This window comes from Coccinella septempunctata, chromosome 3 (assembly GCF_907165205.1).
Source record: "Coccinella septempunctata chromosome 3, icCocSept1.1, whole genome shotgun sequence".
Taxonomy (NCBI): Eukaryota; Metazoa; Arthropoda; class Insecta; order Coleoptera; family Coccinellidae; genus Coccinella; species Coccinella septempunctata.
Genome location: NC_058191.1, coordinates 30,333,131 through 30,352,601, shown reverse-complemented (window position 1 = coordinate 30,352,601; position 19,471 = coordinate 30,333,131). Strand labels below are relative to the sequence as shown.

Here is a 19,471-nt window from a genome sequence, read left to right as displayed (position 1 = left end):
CGACGGTAAGATTGCACACTCTCATTCTTTTACAATGACCACCGTTTACATAAAAAATAGCATTATTTAAATTGTGAAAATGTAATTTCAGCTGGCCTGATGATGGCTTAATCATAGCCGAAATCGATCGCCAAAGAATTATACAATAATTACAGTGTGTTTTTATTTGCATTCACCGATAATTTACTACATCATATAGGCAACTCATCTGAAATTGCTTAAATGGCTTTTGTGTTTTTATATTCCTATAGTGTGTAAGCTTCTGTCCAATGTTACACTCTGTATTTCGCAAACTGGCAACATTATTGAATATTGAATATATTATAAGAAAAAGAAAAATCATTGCAGGCATTAATTATCTACAATACATTTAAACTTTGATCGCAAATATTTCGAAAACGGTTAAGAATTGTTTCAGTACCTATAGGTTAGTGTTTTTTTTTTTTTGTAATATTTGCTCAGTTCTTAAGGGTGGTAAATAGTTATTGGAAAATAAGACTAATCCGACCCTGATTTTAGGTGCCCTTTACTCTTGAAATGCGCATTCACAGATGGCACTTCTGAGCGTGGGTCCGGCAACCAACAATACACTACATTAAAAATTTTATAAAACAAATCAATTTTTTTCACTTATCTCTATTTGAATCTAGTATTTTCAACCCATCGAGATGTTCGTTTGAAATATTTTGAGACTTCTAGACGATTGCTGTTTTTCTTTGATAAAGTAATCGTTCAGTAATAATAATAAATTTGGAGTATATAATACTCAGTAGTTCCCAGATAATTAAAGTTATATACCAGTTTATTATATAGTACAAATGTACTCGCTTCGGCGGTACATATACTAAAATTGGAACGATACAGAGAAGATTAGCATGGCCCCTGCGCAAGGATGACACGCAAAATCGTGAAGCGTTCCACATTTTTTGAAGCTTTCATTACTTATAAAAAGAATGTTCACCATTCAACTCTCGATTCTTGTATGATCATGAATACTCATTTCGCAGACTCATCAATTGCTTTTATTTTTATTTTTACTATATTCAGGGAAAATATCCATTAAAAAAAAAAAAAAATCTTCTAGTAGAAGTAAAGTCCGTTGAAAATTTTCCAAAAGAGGAAAGTTAATAGTTGTTACTAGATCATATTTCCCGAGAGTCAAAATGAAGAAATGAATGTTTCTTTTTATAAATAGTTGAGTTGATAACATTATTTCTTCGAAGACCTTATTTTTCATCCATTTTCCTCCCCTCATCTCAGATTCGGAAATATCACTTTCCGCCGCACCACTGATGCTCTATTGATTCGCCCTAAATTAACAATCATTATTAACATCATCTGCACGATTATATTCTTATCAATATCTCAGGCTTACTATTTGTTACTACGTTGTCCTTCAATACCTATCATCATCCTATTATTATTCATTTCGAAATTCATCATAGAGTTCAGTTAAATTGCTGAAAGTCTGATTAAGAAGTTCTAAAAATAAAATATGATTTACAATTTATTATTTTCATCGAATAGACTCGATTTGCGTCATTCATTGGATGTAAGTTACGCCTGACGTTGAGATCGGGATGATTATCAGCTTTAGTTTATTCGATCAGACCAAAATAACATGTTTACAAATAAAATGTATCTTCTTGTATGATCTGAAATTACAATTGGATCTAATATTAAAGTGAGAGGTCATATTATTACGTATAGTATGTATGTCCAGTATTGAAACATCGTTTATGACTTATTTTATTAAGTTAACTTAATTACTACTTTTCATAGTAGTGAATTAACCTCTTAACTATCAGAAAATCAAACAATTCTCCACATAATTCATTGAGTTTTTTTATCAAAATTATATCTTTTGGAACAAAAACTACTGTGATTGAAATGTTAACTAAGCAAATTAAAAATACGCCACAAACATAAATTAATTGAATTTTTTACAGTATTTCTTGAAATATTATGTAATCAAAATTATATCCTCCTGGAAGAAACTAGGGCATTCAAATTTCGAGTCAACAAAGCAAATAAAAAATTTCATTCAATCAGCCTCACCAAGGGACTGGAAGGGGAGCAGCCCCCCAGAAGAGTGACCCTCTTTTAAATTAGTCATAAAACACAAAAATCAAAATGCAGCATTTTGGGACAGTTTCGTTTTGCCATCCAAGTCTTCTCTTGATTATACATATGTGTAAAAGAAAAGGATTTTCTTGTTCAGACTATTTTAACATGTTCAAAAGCGTGAGGTGCAAGGGCACCTCACGTTTACCTCATATTTAAATAAACTAAAACAACATGCTTGTAACGCAACAGAATATTATTCCAAATTTGTTCACCTCATATTTAAATAAACTAAAACAACATGCTTGTAACGCAACAGAATATTATTCCAAATTTGTGTTTCATAATATCTATTAGATACTACACGATATTTTCTTGGCTTTACGGTTCTCAAAATCAAAGTATCTAATAGATATTATGAAACACAAATTTGGAATAATATTCTGTTGCGTTACAAGCATGTTGTTTTAGTTTATTTAAATATTTTTTATTTTTTCGACATTTATTATCATTGCATTATTATTCCTGTGAGATTTTCATAGAGTAAACTCGAATATATAATAAACTATAATTAACATTAACAATTATTTATATCTCCAATGATAGTTACAATTTTGTTTATTTACTTTCTGTTAGGAGGGGAATTATATGTAGGTAACATTTTCAGAAATTTTCAGCAAATAATTGTGGTGTTTGATTTACGAGAAATTAATTTCAAGATACTTCACTTTATTATATGTATCCACTATTTCATTTGAGATTTAAAAATCTTTTACATTATATAATTTCCAAAGGGCGAGAACAACTTTTATCAAATAAGGTCTGGATAGTTTTGAATGAACAGTTTGAAATCTCGTGAATTCATGACGAATTCTGCTCATAGTGGTGCTACAAGGTTTCATATTGGTTGTAGTTCTGACAACAGCATTTCACCATTAATGACGTAGTCTTCAATGCCTCATAATTTCCGTGATTACCTCTGCCGATAAAAGCAACGGAAATTCAGTGTATAATTTAGAAAGAAGCCACTCTCCCCATTGTTAGAAAGTGGCAAAATAATAAACTCGGAAGGAACTAATGGAAACTAAACAATTGAAGATAAACGCCACCGTTCACGTGTCCTTAATTGACGTGAAGTTAAATGAGCATACCTTCTGCAGAAGTCGCGTGCGGGGCACACGTTCCCACCCCCAAAATATCATCCCTTGTCTGCTCATCAATCATCCATTTACGTATTGTTTCATGTTGTTGGCGCTTAATGGGGCAACAGATTTCCGAACTTCATGGTGGTGCGATACGTTCAAAAAAAACCTCAAAGAAATATTTCCATGTTTTTACACTAGAATTCTATTGAACTTTTCTATGGACAAGAATTTGTTCGATCCCTTTCAGTGCCGAAATTATGAATAGAAAAATACTGGGAAAAATTATTCCGAATAAGAAAGTTTTGACTACGTTTAAATTATTAGGAATGAAGATTTCGCCATGGATTTAGCACTAGAAGCTAATTAATATGCAGTTTTAATTTTCATTCTATTGAAAAATACGAATTGGCACGTTTCATAACATATGGGTCAGTAAAGTTATTTTTACTTATCTCTCAGTTATGTTAGTATATTTATTATTAGCTTTGTTCAGACTGTTTACAAATGATAAGTATCCCACACTGGAAACAAATCAGGCCATTCGGTGGTAGAGCTTCAGGTACCTCAACTAAAATGAATGTCTTCTGTCTTAAATCTCTAATAAAAATTCATAGCAAATGCTTATTTATTTATACGAATTAATTATCAATAATAATTAAAATGATTTTTAATTCGACGCTGATTCTTGTGTGTGGAAATAGCAGCAATGACTAAATTGTGAACTCCTTTTTAATTACTCAAGCTTTAGAACTCTAATTATGCCTTAATCAGGAGAACTAAAATACAATTACAAGTTGGTATGAGAAATAATATGAATGAATATCATTGAGGTATTTAGATTCAATGAAGTCAAAAAGATTGTCAATAAATAAATTTCAATAACTATCTGATTGTAAAAGAAATATAACCAGATTAACAATGGCTTGACATTCAAAGTTAAAATCGAAATTCTGATGAGTTATTGGCAGCTAAATATTCGGAATATTGCATATTTATGCAATATTTTTTAGTTTTGAATTCAAAACTATTATACAGGGTGTATTTGAAGGTGAGCCTTTTTTTTTCAATAGAAGGTAGAACTGGTCAAAATGAAGCTATTCACCAAAAATCACCTATACAAAACTTTCAAAATGACAAAGTTGAAAAAAAATTGAAAATGATTAACAGAAATAGATCCTAATACGACCCTCGACCTTTGTTAGCTGAATTATCGCAAAGCAGTGGGAAAAAACTTATTTCCTGATCCTGATTCGATTATGTGGTTTCGTTTAGGATATTGGCTCGTTTCTCGTTTGATATTTACGTGGTAACGAAAATGAAAACTTAGGATTGCCGAATTGTTCTCATTATTTTTCAGTAACACGATTTCATGAAATGGCTCATTTCGATACCAACTGACAGAAGAGACTTAGGGCACAAGTGTAAAAAATAGAAAACTTCAAAATCTCAGCAATAAAATTCGTCTAAGTTATTCACGAATTTTTTCACAATGGTCATCACAATCTTCTTGTACGAACATTCCAACAATCGTCATGAATACGGGATCAAATGGGGAAACATCACAGCACTTTTTCAACATAACTAACCTAAGCACTTTCAAGAAACTGCCTCGATTTTCAACATTTTTTTTTCACCTTAAAATTCCACGATACAACAATTATGTTGTATTGTCCAGCCATATGTTCATGTTTTGTTTCGTTTTTCCACAGTCCCGTACCTGAAATTCAATGAAATTTTGTCGAATTTCTAGCTTCTAGGGGTTGTATCTCACCTTTGAAAACACCCTGTATATGTGCATTTTCTCCTCCTTCCTAAAGAATCTGCAGTCATCGTTTTCTGTTATAGAACCATTCTCATTAGATTCTCTATGACGTGGGTAGGTATGCCTTATTAAGGATTCCAGTGCGGAGGTGTTGCATATTCTTGCTGAGAAAAGAGATACTTCTTAGATCTCGAAATTTTGTTTTGAACTAACTTTTTGGAATTATCCAACTAAGGAATATTTCGCTAGATTGTTTCTCTTTAGGTTTTGTTAAATATTGTATTCGGTGAATAACGGTTATAATGCGGAATTATAATACCTAAACAGGATGCTTTTTCAACTTTGTCATTTTGAAAGTTTTGTATTGGTGATTTTTGGTGAAACGCTTCATTTTGACCAGTTCTACCTTTTGTTGAAAAAAAAAGCCTCAACTTCAAATACACCCTGTCTGTATAGAAGTGAGGAGGTAACCTCCTTGAAGCCAACCCAGAGTATAGTATAGTATGGTATAGTATAGTATAGTATGGTATGGTATAGTATGGTATGGTATAGAATAGTATAGTATAGTATAGTATAGTATAGTATAGTATAGTATAGTATAGTATAGTATAGTATAGTATAGTATAGTATAGTATAGCATAGTATAGTATGGTATGGTATGGTATGGTATGGTATAGTATAGTATAGTATAGTATAGTATAGTATAGTATAGTATAGTATAGTATAGTATAGTATAGTATAGTATAGTATAGTATAGTATAGTATAGTATAGTATAGTATAGTATAGTATAGTATAGTATAGTATAGTATAGTATAGTATAGTATAGTATAGTATAGTATAGTATAGTATAGTATAGTATGGTATAGTATAGTATGGGATAGCATATAGCATAGCATAGCATAGCAGAGTATAGTATAGTATAATTAGACATAACATAAAATTGGCAATTGGCACGCTTATCATTTATGATTAGACGAGGAAAACGATACATGTTAGATGTATCTGTTAGGTTGCAGTTAAATCGAATTTATTGAAATTTTTATACCTTCTTATAAGGAAAATTGAACTTCTTACCAACTGTAACCAGTCAGATGAAAGTCATAAACTAACGGAGGCACCCTGACTTCCGTCGTCTGATTGGAAACGTTTCAATAAGAAGATTGTAGAATCGTGTATCGATCTGGAAGGATATCAGTTTCTCCATTCAGGTCTCTCGCCCACTTTATACCCCATTAGGTGAAAATTTACGGGCAGCTATCATTTTTCCTTAGCAACACAATAAGCACTCTCATATTATATAGACGTGTTTCAAGTCAATCCCGGTTTCCATGGCTACCTGGACTAAACAAGTGATTGGTCGGCAGCCGGAAGGAAGTGAGCTGAACACGCCCATAAGTGACTGGGATCCTACATTTAACAAGGAAGGAATTTTATTGAGGAGAAAGGACGACGGGAGGCAGGTTCCGGTAATGCACCTATCCGGGAGAAATATGGGAAAAGTCATTATTATTCTGGATGGAGCGAGTTTCGAAAGTTGAGAGCTAAATCTTCGGTAATATTCCACCCGGAAGTTTTCAGAGGGGATGTTTCATTTTGATGAAAGTTTTCTCGAAGGAGAAAGGAACAAGAATTATTGTCGCAATGAAAACTTTATGCATGCCTTCGCCAAAACGTTTCTCGTTCGGGATTATGTTTTAGGGTTGAAAATAACGTTCGGAGACGCGGATTCGTTGTCTGGAACGTTTTTTATTGGAACCGGGAACATAATGAAAATAGGGTTGTATTGATTCACTTCCGAAATCAATTTCAATATCTATGCAGAAGGAATAATGGATCTATTTGTGGAAATAATTTGGTGTATGTTGTATGTATGTTACTGATTTTGAAAATGTCCTGACGCATATAAAAAATAAACAATAAAATTTACAATTGTTTTAGAGAAGAAAGTAGAATAGCTGAAAGCTCCAACACAGTGGATCCATTTCGAAACAAGATTATGTAAAATGTAGAACTACCTTCGAAGTGGCTCAAAAGATTGCTAGATTTAATACACACAATTTGAATATTCCTACTCAATGATACTACACACTGGCTTTGACCCAGAGGAGTTACAAGCGCAGAAGCACGGCGCTTCACGACTGCATAAAAACTCTTATGAAAACACCAACAATCTACTGAATATTAATGTATTATTAAAGCGATAGGTATTGGTTTTGATTGTTCAATAGATTTATAGCTATATGTAGGCTGTTCCAATAAGAACTGTCCATATAGTAAATGGACAAACTTTGCTACAAAAAACGAAGATTTAAACAAGAACAGGTTAGAAGGAGTATGTTGTGCTATAGCCTATATAGCTTCTCCATTACTCCATTTACTAGTATATACTGACAATTACTAATGAAACAGCGTCTATGTATACAAGGTGAGTCTTTGACTCGTACAACTATTTTTCCTATACCATTTTTTCCGATTCGGCATTTTAAGTTTTCATAATGAGCTGAAAAAACAGAATTACCTTCTGAATACTTAGCTAAATCTGTGACACTACACATCTCTGGATCTTTTAAACGCAGAGTTGTAATCAGCCAAAGTACCCAATTTTTCAAATTTCGCAGATGCTTTTCAATTTTTGAACATCAAATTACTCGGAAACGGCCCATTATACGAGAAAATATGAAGAATACTGTTATTTTACAAAACGTTCGAATATTCATTAGGTAGTTTAGAGAGTTGGGTTCTCTGAATTTTTGGTTTTTTCATGGTAGGTACGTCATGATTATAATGAGAAAACTGGAAGACGTGGGTGATATATTGTGTTCGAAAAAGATTCATCAAATGAATGATTTCAGTCGATTAAAACGTTTGTGATATAGAACTAAAAATAATTTTTTTTTATGGTTTCTCAACAGCCTGTATCTTTTAAACCGAGTCGATTCGGAAAAATGGTAAAGAGTAAAAGTGTTTCTTTTGACTACAAGAATTTACTGTCAAAATATTTGTACGAGTCAAAGACTCACCCTGTATAGAACTAAAATTAATTTGTTCGTGCTTTTGTACACACTCTTTCATATGTAAATACACGATCATATTTAAAAAATAATTATAATTAAGTATATAGGAATATGGAATAATGAAACAGAAACTTTTAATATACAGAGTTAGAACTATTCAGAGGGGGACTACAGGGATATCGAAAACCGTTAGAAATACAGCGTAGCTTATATTACGAAAAAGTTGCGTTATTCAAGGAATAGTGGTTGGGTGTGAACAGTTTCCAAATATCTCTAATGGTTCCTGAGATATCTCGAAAAAACTGAAAATCAAGATTATCATTTTTTCTTCCTAACTCATTTGTTTTTGGAGATAACTACACGAAATTCGGTGTGTATTCTTAATCCTATATAGTGATTATACTGGTGTACTACTTTATTGTTATTTAATCCACCCTCCATTTTTAACGGTTTTCGATATTCCGATAGTCAGCCTCTAAATAGTTCTAACGCCCGGTTTCATAATCAAACCTAAAGTCGCTTTAATTTTAAAGCTTCCTTCAACCCTACTAAAAATGACGTTAAAGGAAGCTTTAAGCTTAAAGTTACTTTAAATTTGATTATGAAACTTGACGTAACCCTGTATATTTCATTATATAAAAGGAATTTTTATACAAATATATTACCCACTCGATGACATTTGTCAATCGGTAAGTAGAAGTTTAAAAAGAAATAAGTTTAAATTATATTTTATTATATTAATTCGTGTTTCAACTAAAATGTTAACAAATTCATAGATATATAAAAAATTAATGAATACCTATCATGCAAAAAATATAAAAACTATTCTAGGTATAAATTAGTCATACTTATACACCTTATAAAATTCCTCAATCGTGAAATGTAGGTATATGGTTAACTTGATCTAATTTCTCTTGACAACAGATTTTCAAGATTTCATTCGAGATAGTACACTGTAATTAGTGTAATGATACATATCACTTTGCATTTAATCAGTTACCAAATCTATCGGATGAGAAGAAGAGTTCCTTCTCGACACGTGTACAATATCGAATAAATAGAACAAAAATTGGCAAAATTTCAGCTATTTCCTCAGCTCATAATATAATGGCTCAACAGTGTTATGTTTCCGAATGAATGTGTAATAACTCGAGTTTCGTTGTGATAATAATGAATACAATTTGGCCTTGTTCCATGGAGACAACTCTAATCATCATTTTTGTTCTCTCACGGGATAGAAGGTGAAGGAATAATGAAATAGAGCTCAATGAAAAAAAATGAAAATAGTAATGATGTAAAAGCAGCGGCTGACTTATATTCCAGTTCCATCTGGGTGACCTCAAAATAATTTTTCAAAATGAATCACACCTTTAGTTGCTCAACCTTTGTATTTTTAATTCGTCCCATTTATTGAAAACATTTCTAAATCCAGGTCACATTCCTATGATCAGCGACAGCATAGTTATCAATGTAAATAAACATGGTTGCAAAATCTGGAAGTAGGTGGAAAATACAAATTTACAGTTAGGTACGCCCAGCTTAACACATTCATTTTAACAAAAAAGGTTTTAAAATTTTAAAGAGCTTATGTTTAAAATAATTTTTGAAAAAAATACTGAGATGATGGGGAAAAAATAGTTACGTATACGGAAAACATAAATATTCTCAACTTTTGAGGAGCAGTTTATTGTTGAGTAATACCAACCCAATGTGCAAAATTCGCCAAGTTTCGTTTTAGTTTTTACATATTTGTGTATTCAGTGTTTTAGAAAACCATTGATAACCAATAAACTTGAGGCCGGTTTCATAATCAAACCTAAAGTCGCTTCAATTTCAAAGCTTCCTTTAACCCTACTTGAAATGACACTAGTGGAAGCTTTGAGCTTGAAGCAACTTTCAATTTGATTATGAAACTGGACGTTAGATGTTCATACCCCTAAATTTTAAGAAAATGAGAATAAATTATTGAAAAGAGAAGAGTTTAACGTCATAATTCATTGAAGAAAAGTTAATGGCCTTCGGAATTCAATAATTTGGCTGCATTCCGTTAATATTACTTCAATGTATGGTTTCTTCATTCAACAAACACATAAAATAGAAAATTCGAATTTTCAGCTCATCTTGAATTTGACAACTAGAAGAAACTTCTTGATTTTAGATTTTTAGCTGTGTAGAGTATTCTAAGTTGATGAAATCGTTACATAAATTTATTCGATTAAATCACGAACAGTTAAACAAGAAAAGTTCAGTATTATATCCTTTGAACGTTGAAAAGATAGTTAACCATGAAGTAAAACTTAATTTTCCCGGATGAGAAATCAGAAAACAAGAAAAGAGTATGAAATTGCTATCAATATTTGGTCTCGACAAACCCCAATAATCCTCACTACTACATATCGACAATCCAGAGGGGATTAACCAAACAGATCCCATAGGGTACAAATTGCCCTATTTGTGTTTGTCCACGCTCTCACACCTTCGATGTCGGTAAGACTGTGAAGGTTTCATTGAAATAGAACCGTGGCGGTTATGTCCTGAGTCGCAAATAGTGATCTGGTTATATCCAGGGCCGTCTCTAAAATATACATCACTACAACGCCAAAAACTTCAAATGGGAAGGACAGTTCGTCAGTTCGTGTCAACCAAGGAGTTATAATCGTTCAATTAAAGGAACAATTTCTTTAAGCAATTTAAGCATTTCAAAAATGTTCCTCCTACTTTGTCTGTCCTCATATTTTCAGAAAACTTAAATTTTTTTATTAAAGAAGGAGCGATGAAAACGTTTCGAATTAATTAATAATCTAAAAAGTAAATTTCTGTTTCCAACTGGCCAAATTGTTAATGAGAATATATTGGACCAACCTTTAAAAGAGTTTCTCCATATCTCAGACCTCAAAAGGCTCATGTTTCTAGAAAAACACTACTTTGTTTAAAATTTACGATTTTAAACTATCAAAATAGTAATTTTTTGCTCTAATTTCACATATTAACTATCTAGCTCATTTCTTCGGAAATTGGTGTGTAATTGATCGTTGATGAATTCAAAACTGGAAAATAAGTCCTTTGCAGTCGATAACAATAACTTTTCAATTCGTTAATGCCTCAAATGCAAATAACAAAATCATAAAACTTATACCACTATCGAATTGAAGCAAAGCCAGACCTGTTCGGTAAAACCATAAAGATACACAGGCATTGAATGGGTCGCACCTCAGTGTGTATAGCCAGCTCTGTTTGTAATGTTTTCAGGGGCAATTGAGCGAAAAACTGGGATCCACCCCACGCATTTCACGCAGATTTACCGATGGTTAGCCGGCTTTGCCAACCACCGGAAGTACCGTTTACCTTTGGACCGACTTTCTCATTCATTCTCGGTTATATCCTTCCTTTTGTTCCGTCTACCATTGACTAGAATTTTCTACGTTTTATCGATTCTAGTCTGACGCACACCTGAGAAATGACAAACTCTATTTTGGGTTTTCCTACAACAGGAAAATTTCCTTTTACCGGGAAAAATAATACTTTTAACGATTATTGTTCATCTTGAATGAAGTTCAATCATTTTTCGTGTATTTGTGTTAGAAATTCATATTATAATGGTTTTCTCATAGACCTGTATTTCTTTTTCAATGAGAGCAAACAAATTTTCAATAGGACATGTCAGATTTTATCAGATAACGATGCTTTATTTTAGTGCAATTGGAAAATTCCTTCAATGTTACCTATTCTTTAATCTTGTTTTGAGGACTTGCTGCAGAGTCAATTAAATAAAATTTTACTTGCCCTAAGCGAGTGCCAAATTAATATCGGTCATCTGGATAGGTAAAGAATCAAGAAATGTATATATATGTTACAGCTAATGATAGGTGTGAACATAAACTTAAGATTAGCCGGCTAAACTTAGGTTTAGCTTCGGGTATTTGATAATGTTAGTTTCTTCTATCTTTAACCGGCTAAACTTAAGTGTAACCACAGCTCATCGGCTAAAAATGTAGAAGCTAATAGAAAAAAATAAAAGTATTGGCAACTATGTGGGGCGCAAATTTTCAGCAATTAAAAAAATGTAAAGAAATAGTAATATAATCAAAATATTAATGCAATGCATTTTTTGTACGAATTTCATTTCACATATTTTCAATAGCAAAAAGCATTCTGTTAAGCAGTTGAGAAATTGAGAATAGGTTAGGTTAGGTATTTGTTTCTACTCTGTTTAAAGGCATTTTTATTAGCGAACCTGAAAATCTAAACGCCTGATGACAATTCGAGACGAACATGCTATTTTGATTGTGAGGAAAAACTGTTGAGTTAATGCTTATCTTTCGTCTTATTATTATATATAATTTGCAAGAAAATTGAATGGGCAAAAAATGAGAATGAAGACAAGAATGATGCCGTGAACTTTTTAATCAAAATACCAAGGTCAAATTCTGGAGAAGTATGAGCAGCAGTAAGCAGTACCCAATCTTGTTTGTAGCTAACCGGACTATTTCGCTGATAAGCTTTACGATGACTTCAACCACAGAACAGACCCTTGACTTACTTTATGACTTCAACTATTCTCATGTTCATAGTTTATTTTTATTCTTTTTTGCCAAAGTATTGAGGTTGGAAAGAAATTGCAACATTTTAGAAACTATCGTTTCTATTTCGTAAAATTTTTCTCCATAAGCCCAATTATTGTATGGTAGGGAAAATATACTTTTGTTCACAGAAAAAATACTCCATATCTAATGTTGATATTTCAAATCCTTGTGAGAACTTAAGCTCGATTTGAGCATTAATCTCCTGAACAGATAAAAATAGGTATCTGAAACCTCAGTACAACAGCATTCGATGCTATTTTGCATATTTAAATTCTAAAAATTGAAACAAAAACGTGTTCGCGTACATTCGTCCTCTCCCATCCGACCATTCAAAAGACATAACACCTCCGCGTGTCCATCGAATACATTTTTAACCGTTTTGTTTTGGATAATGTGCACATTGTGCACATTAGCTGGCTAAAGATGAAATTTTCTGACGCAGATGAATACTTTATCGAACTTTAGCCGGTTTAACCTAAGTTTAGGCGAATGTTAAGTTTATGCTCACACCTATCTTTAGCCGTATCTTAAGCCGGTTTGTAACAGCCGAGAATTCTCTAACAAATTTTGGTAAGAAAACGGCAGAGATTATAAAGAAATGTAAAGAATTCACGGCGCATGAATTCTCGAGTAAATTCTGTAGAGAATTCTCGTCTGTTGCAAACGGGCTTAACATACACAGGATCGTAACCAAGAAATTTTAACCACGTATTCTACATCAAAAATAAGCCCTAGTTTGTCATATAAACATATGTCGAGAAATGTTTCCTCTCCGAGATACGGGGTGATAAAATTATAGAAAAAAAAAATGTTTTTTATTGATAACTTTTACACTGCTTGAAATATTTTTATTGAATTTGAGACATAGGTTTTGAGCGTCAAGGAGCACTTTTTGCATAATATCATTTCTTTTCTATTCTACCAGTGGCGTCCGTACTGCAGCGGGACTGAATATTTTCAGATAAAAAATGATACGCCGCTGGTTTTTCCAACCATAAAAATTACTATTTGAATCCTTATTTAATTTGGAAATAATTCGGTTTCTTGACTATTTGCTGTACGAGGCACCGTTTCCGGTTAAAGAAATAAAACACATTCTCATGCATGAAGAAATCACCAAAATTTAATATGGTAGGTATAATAATAATAAGGCTATTTTTGTGAACGAAACGTGTAACTGAAAAAAATGAGCATTAACGACCACAGACCACACTCAAAACAAAGATAAAGAAGATATTCGAAGTATGAACCATTTTGCTGAACACATAATTCACATCGACATCTAACAAAGTTTGGCGATTTCTTCATGCATTAGAATGTGTTTTATTTTTTTAACCGGAAACAGTGCCTCGTACAGCAAATAGTCAAGAGACCGAATTATTTCCAAATTAAATAAGGATTCAAATAGTTATTTTTATTGTCTAAAAAACCAGTGGCGTATCATTTTTTTGTCTAAAAACATTCAGTCTCGCTGCAGTACGGACGCCGCTGGTAGAATGGAAAAGAAATGTTATCAAGCAAAAAGTGCTCCTTGGCGCTCAAAACCTATGTCTCAAATTTCATAAAAATATTTCAAGCAGTGTGAAAGTTATCATAAAAAACATTTTTTTTTCTATAATTTTAACACCCCGTATCTCGGAGAGGAAACATTTCTCGACATATGTTTATATGACAAACTAGGGCTTATTCTTGATGTTTAATACGTGGTTAAAAATTCTTGGTTATGATCTTGACCAGCCTGTATAAATGATTCACACTTAATTTTCACATGAAACAAAAATCAAATCTGATTAATTCCTTCGTATAAATTCGAATACCAAAAAATATGGGATCCCCCGAAAAGGCTCCTCAGTTGAATTCCATTCTTGTCGCAAAATTTCGAAGTCCTCTTTGATTACCTATATACCAACAAATACGGAATCTTTTCAATCTGGATTACCGACAACAATATATCGGAGAAGCTGTCAATACATTGTACCCCATTAATAAGGTTATTTCGAGGTGTCATTCAGTACTTTTCTGCAAGAAAAATATTCCGTAGGTGCACACAGAAGCGTTAAACGTTACCATTGTGCGACGATTCTTTTAATCCGCCAACATTACAGCTTATCTACGGTTCCATTCGTACGAACGCATTGAATGGAGGTTCAGTAGGTTTTATTTGGACAAAATAGATCTATTAAATGGTCTTTATGAAGACTGCTGTTGTTGTTATTTATTTATCAAATTTCCACTGTATATGTGTGTGTGTTTGGTGATCCGAGAATGATATTCCATTAGTTTCGACAACAATTGGCAATATACAGGGAGAAATAGGACGGTGAAAGATGTTCATCCATAAAGAAAACAATTCGAGGATTTCTCTGAGGTTCCATTAACATATTAAATTGGAAATGTACGAAAAAATCAACATTTTGCGATCCGTCTTCTGCAACAACAAATGAAGATAAGAGTTTTTCAAAAAAATAACAGGCTACATATTATTGATCGCGTGGAAAGTATGGATTTTCAAGATAAATGCTGCACACCTTCATTAACGTATGAATCTAACTTACCTTCTAAAATGCTGAACTTTGAATCATTATCGAGATCGTCCTGTTCAGTTCATTTGTCAACTGTCAATCGCCAGCAAATCTCTTGCGCGCGAAATTTAAATTTCTTCTAGTTTTCTTGATTTACCGAGTTTCCCCGGGAACTTTTTCGATTGTTTCTTCCTTCAAGACCTTCCACAAAGTATGACGAAGGTTGCAGAAAAGATATAAATAAAATCGGTTCAGCCGTTTGTACGTCAAGCCATGACACCACAAAACAGGGCTTCTTTTTTATTTATGAATTCTTCCTGAATTTTGTTGCTCCAATTTTCCTAATAAGACTCATTAGAATTCCTATAGAGTAGGCAAAATATTTCAGTGATGATTTTTTCTAACAGTAAGTATCCTAAACATTAATTTCTGTAGAATTGTCTGTTGAAATCAATTATATGTAGTATATGTACCTCAGACCCATTGCATCGTAAGTCTAAAAATATCGATTTTCTGGTTCCAGTGATTAAGATATTCTTTATCGAACTACAGTATCCTCTGCTAAAAATATATTTTATGAAGTTAGCTAGAGCTATAAAATCGTAAAACCCAATGTATGTATGTTTCAGCCATACTACAATATCTTTTTGGCCCCTCCTGAAATGTAGACCAGTTTTGTTACTTATACTATAATATGGATCTGGGCCACAGTTATATGACTTTTTGACTCGTACAAATATTTTAAAAGTAGATTCTTGAGGTCAAAAGAAACACTTTTTTCCTTCAAAATTTTTTCAGAATCAGCTCGGTTCCAAAGATATAGGCTGTTGAAAAATCATTAAAAAATGTTATTTGTAGTTCTATCTCACAAACGGTTTCATCGAATGAAATGAATTTCAGAATATAGATTTTCATTCATTTGATGAATCTTTTTCTAACACAGGATATCACCCACGTCTTCCAGTTTTATCATTATGACCATTACGTACCATAAAAACACCAAAAATTCAAACAACCCAACCCTTGAAACTAAGTTTAATTAAAGCTGTCTAATGAATATTTGAACATTTTGTAAAATAAAAGTATTCGTCATATTTTTTCGTATAAGGCGCCATTTTCAAGTAATTCGATGTTCAAAAATTAAAAGTATCTGTGAAATTGAAAAAGTGGGTACTTTGGCTGACTACGACTCTGGATGCAAATCTTTTGGAAAGATCCACAGATCTGTAGTGCCACAGATTCAGCTAGTTATTCCGAAGGTAATTTTGTTTTTCCAGGGGTGGCACAGCTCATTATGGAAACTTAAAAGGGCTATATCTTTTTATCAGGGCCGAATCGGAAAAAATGTTTCTTTTGACCTCAAGAATCTACTGTTAAAATATTTGTACGTGTGTATTGTGTATATTAAAATATGTATATATACCTTTGATGAAAGACTTATTTGTTAATATATGATTTTTGTGAAAAGTAAAGTACAATTTGAACTATTTTTTTCGAGTGATAAATGAAATAAATCTCTGACTATACATATTCAAGTTGATTTCTCTATGAGCCAAAACATTCTATACACCTACAATTTCAAATTCCTCTAATCGTTGCCAAATTTTGCCAACGTTTGTGAAACAATAGTTACTGAACCGTTGAAATACCAGATGATACCACGTAAATAAATCACAGTATCGCAACCATTATTTCGAGCAAACCATTTCAATTTGTCTCTCTCTCTAATTTTTCATGAATGGTCTTCGAGTTGAGTCTCGTGACTGTCGTGTATTATTTGAAATTTCGAGCACCCACTGAGGGTCATTCTTGATGTTTCATTGAATTTTACGCTTACAACGAGAACCTTGGGTGGCCCCTTGCAGATTTTATGAATGAAAGGCCAGCAAACCGCTGAATGACCGTGATTTCTTTCAAATAGGCGTACACTCAAAGGCACATGCACCACGGTAAGTGTGGGCGTGTATGGGGTTATGGGACATGCAGTCTGAAAATGTGGAATGTTTACAAATCAGTCAGTTTCACAAAGGGATGTGATATCCGTTATTGGAACTTTATTGTGGCTTGTGGATGTCACATTGGAAGATGAACGACTTGGAACAAAGGTTGCATCTGTTCAATGAGTTCAGCCCACGTATTTAAAATCTTGAGCATAATTTAACGGGGAGTTTTGGAGAAGATTCTTTTTATGAGGTGAATAAAGAACGCTCAATAGAAATCAGAGGTAAGTACCTAGATTCTCGAGCCCCGAATATTGTGTAATTCCGACATTTATCCTCCCTCATACTGTACGTTTCAAATTTAAAAAGATGAATGGAATGTATTTAAGTCTTCGATGATCCGGTCATTAGAGCCTTTTCAGGTCAATGGAAATCATCTTTCTCTGAAATGATTGGCAAAGAAATATTGAATTAATGTGGCCGATAAGTGATGAAAATCCTTAATTGAACTAAAACCAGAATTGTGCACAACATATCTTAGTAAAAATACTGGGTATTGTTATTCTGTAGTGTATAAAAAGCTCACTTGTAAAAGTATTGGAACATAGATGCAAGGAATGGAAAAGAAACATTTGTTGTTGTCCAAAGACTGGAGTGAAATAGTTGCATAGTATCGCCAATCATAATTGAGATAGTTGAATCTGACATCATTGTCACGTCAATTTTCCGTAAAAAAAGATAGGAGCTATATAAATTTATTTATTTTACGCCACTGCCGTAGTGTCGCGCTAGACAGAGAAGCATCGAATGTTTGTACCACAACAAATACATGCATAGCACGTCAATGTCCATTCCATGTATTTATGTTCTACGGTAAAAGTTTATTGAAACTTCTTTATAGTTCAATACATATCCCCCCATATGGAATTGATGATTATTGCAATTATATGATAGAACTGGATATCTTGATTCACCTCTTTTTTACGAAAGCGTAGAAGAGCCACATAATATTTTAAAAATATCATTCAATGTCGGAATTTATATACATCGGAACTCATACATCCTATATGCATAGGGTGACCTATGAATATGGATCATTCTCATTCTGTGTGTGGTTATGACCTCATGAGAAAAAGCAGAAAAAATTTCGAAGAACATTGGTGTAGCCAGGTTTTTTTTGTGAGTCCTAGGAAGCTAATAGTTGGGGAGCCCAAGAGGAAAATGTATATTATATTAATATAAGGGGAAATACCTTGAACCCTGTAGAGCATATCTACCAAAAATTAGACTTGTAGATAGGAGGAACTGTCTTGGACAGCCTGTCAGAATAGTAAAAAAAAACGATCATTGTACATACTCGAGCGTGTCAGATAAGATATATGTGGTTAATTACATGTTGAAAAGTATATATTCTCTTAATCTGACAATTTAAGCGTGACGGAAATGTGTGGTATTGCGGCAAACTTGCAAAAAAAACGTCACGTCCGGATTCTCGAGCGCGCTGACTTTTTTTCTTATTTTGAAGCAAATGATTCAAAAATAACGGAAAATATATAATATGACAGTTTCAGCAAGCCGAAACAATAATAATTGGTCATAAAATTAAGAAAAATTAGTTTTTTTGGTTATCTCCTTTCGTGGACTTCAACTTGTTTTCGCATTTATCGTAAAAGTTGTAGATCATAACATTTTATACAAATTTTGCCCGAAGCAATTTTTTCTACATTCGGATGTTTTTGAGATATATGGTGATGAATCTACATGGGTTTCTACATTGACCTTGGCCTTTCGCATGTGCAGCTAAGCCCCTCGCACTTATCGCTTGAAACAAAAGTTGCATAGAATTTTATTATCTACAACTTTCATAAAGAATACAGAAACGATTAGAAGTACAGGAAGGGAGATATTAAAAAAAATTCCTTCTTATCATTTTCGAACTGCCAGATTGAAAACCCTCCTGATAAGTGTCAGATCAATTGGTCAATATTTCTGTAACACGCTCGAGTATGTACAAGTAACGATTTTTTTTGCATTTTCAAAGGACCGCTGTGACTTTGCGTCACGTCCGAATTGTCAGTATCTTGGAAAGTAGCTTCCTTTGGGTCCAATTAACATAATTGTAAATTAATTTTTTTAACCATTTTCAACTCTCCGTACGGCCAACTCCACTACGCAAACTGTCAGATTAACATGAATTTATTAGGCTTGCTCGTAGAGTGGTTCACAACTTAATCTGACAGCCTCGATTATGTACACCTGATGATATTTTTTTACATCTTTGAGAACTTGCAGACGCTTTCCCCACCGCTGAAAGTGCAATGTGTTTATATTGCGGAACCAAATCGCTCTCAAGAATACCTATGTATATCGTATATCTGGAAATAACCCAAGCCGTCTTACCGTTAAAATGACCTACCTATATATAAGTAAACTGAAGGGA

At 33.0% G+C, this 19,471-nt stretch overlaps 1 non-coding gene across 1 annotated transcript; it reads left to right on the top strand.

Moving 5' to 3' along the window:
- Window positions 1-820: 820 nt before the first annotated feature.
- Window positions 821-927, top strand: LOC123310616. The gene has a single exon (XR_006537388.1). It is a non-coding gene; the product is annotated as a U6 spliceosomal RNA (small nuclear RNA).
- The last annotated feature ends 18,544 nt before the right edge of the window (window positions 928-19,471 follow it).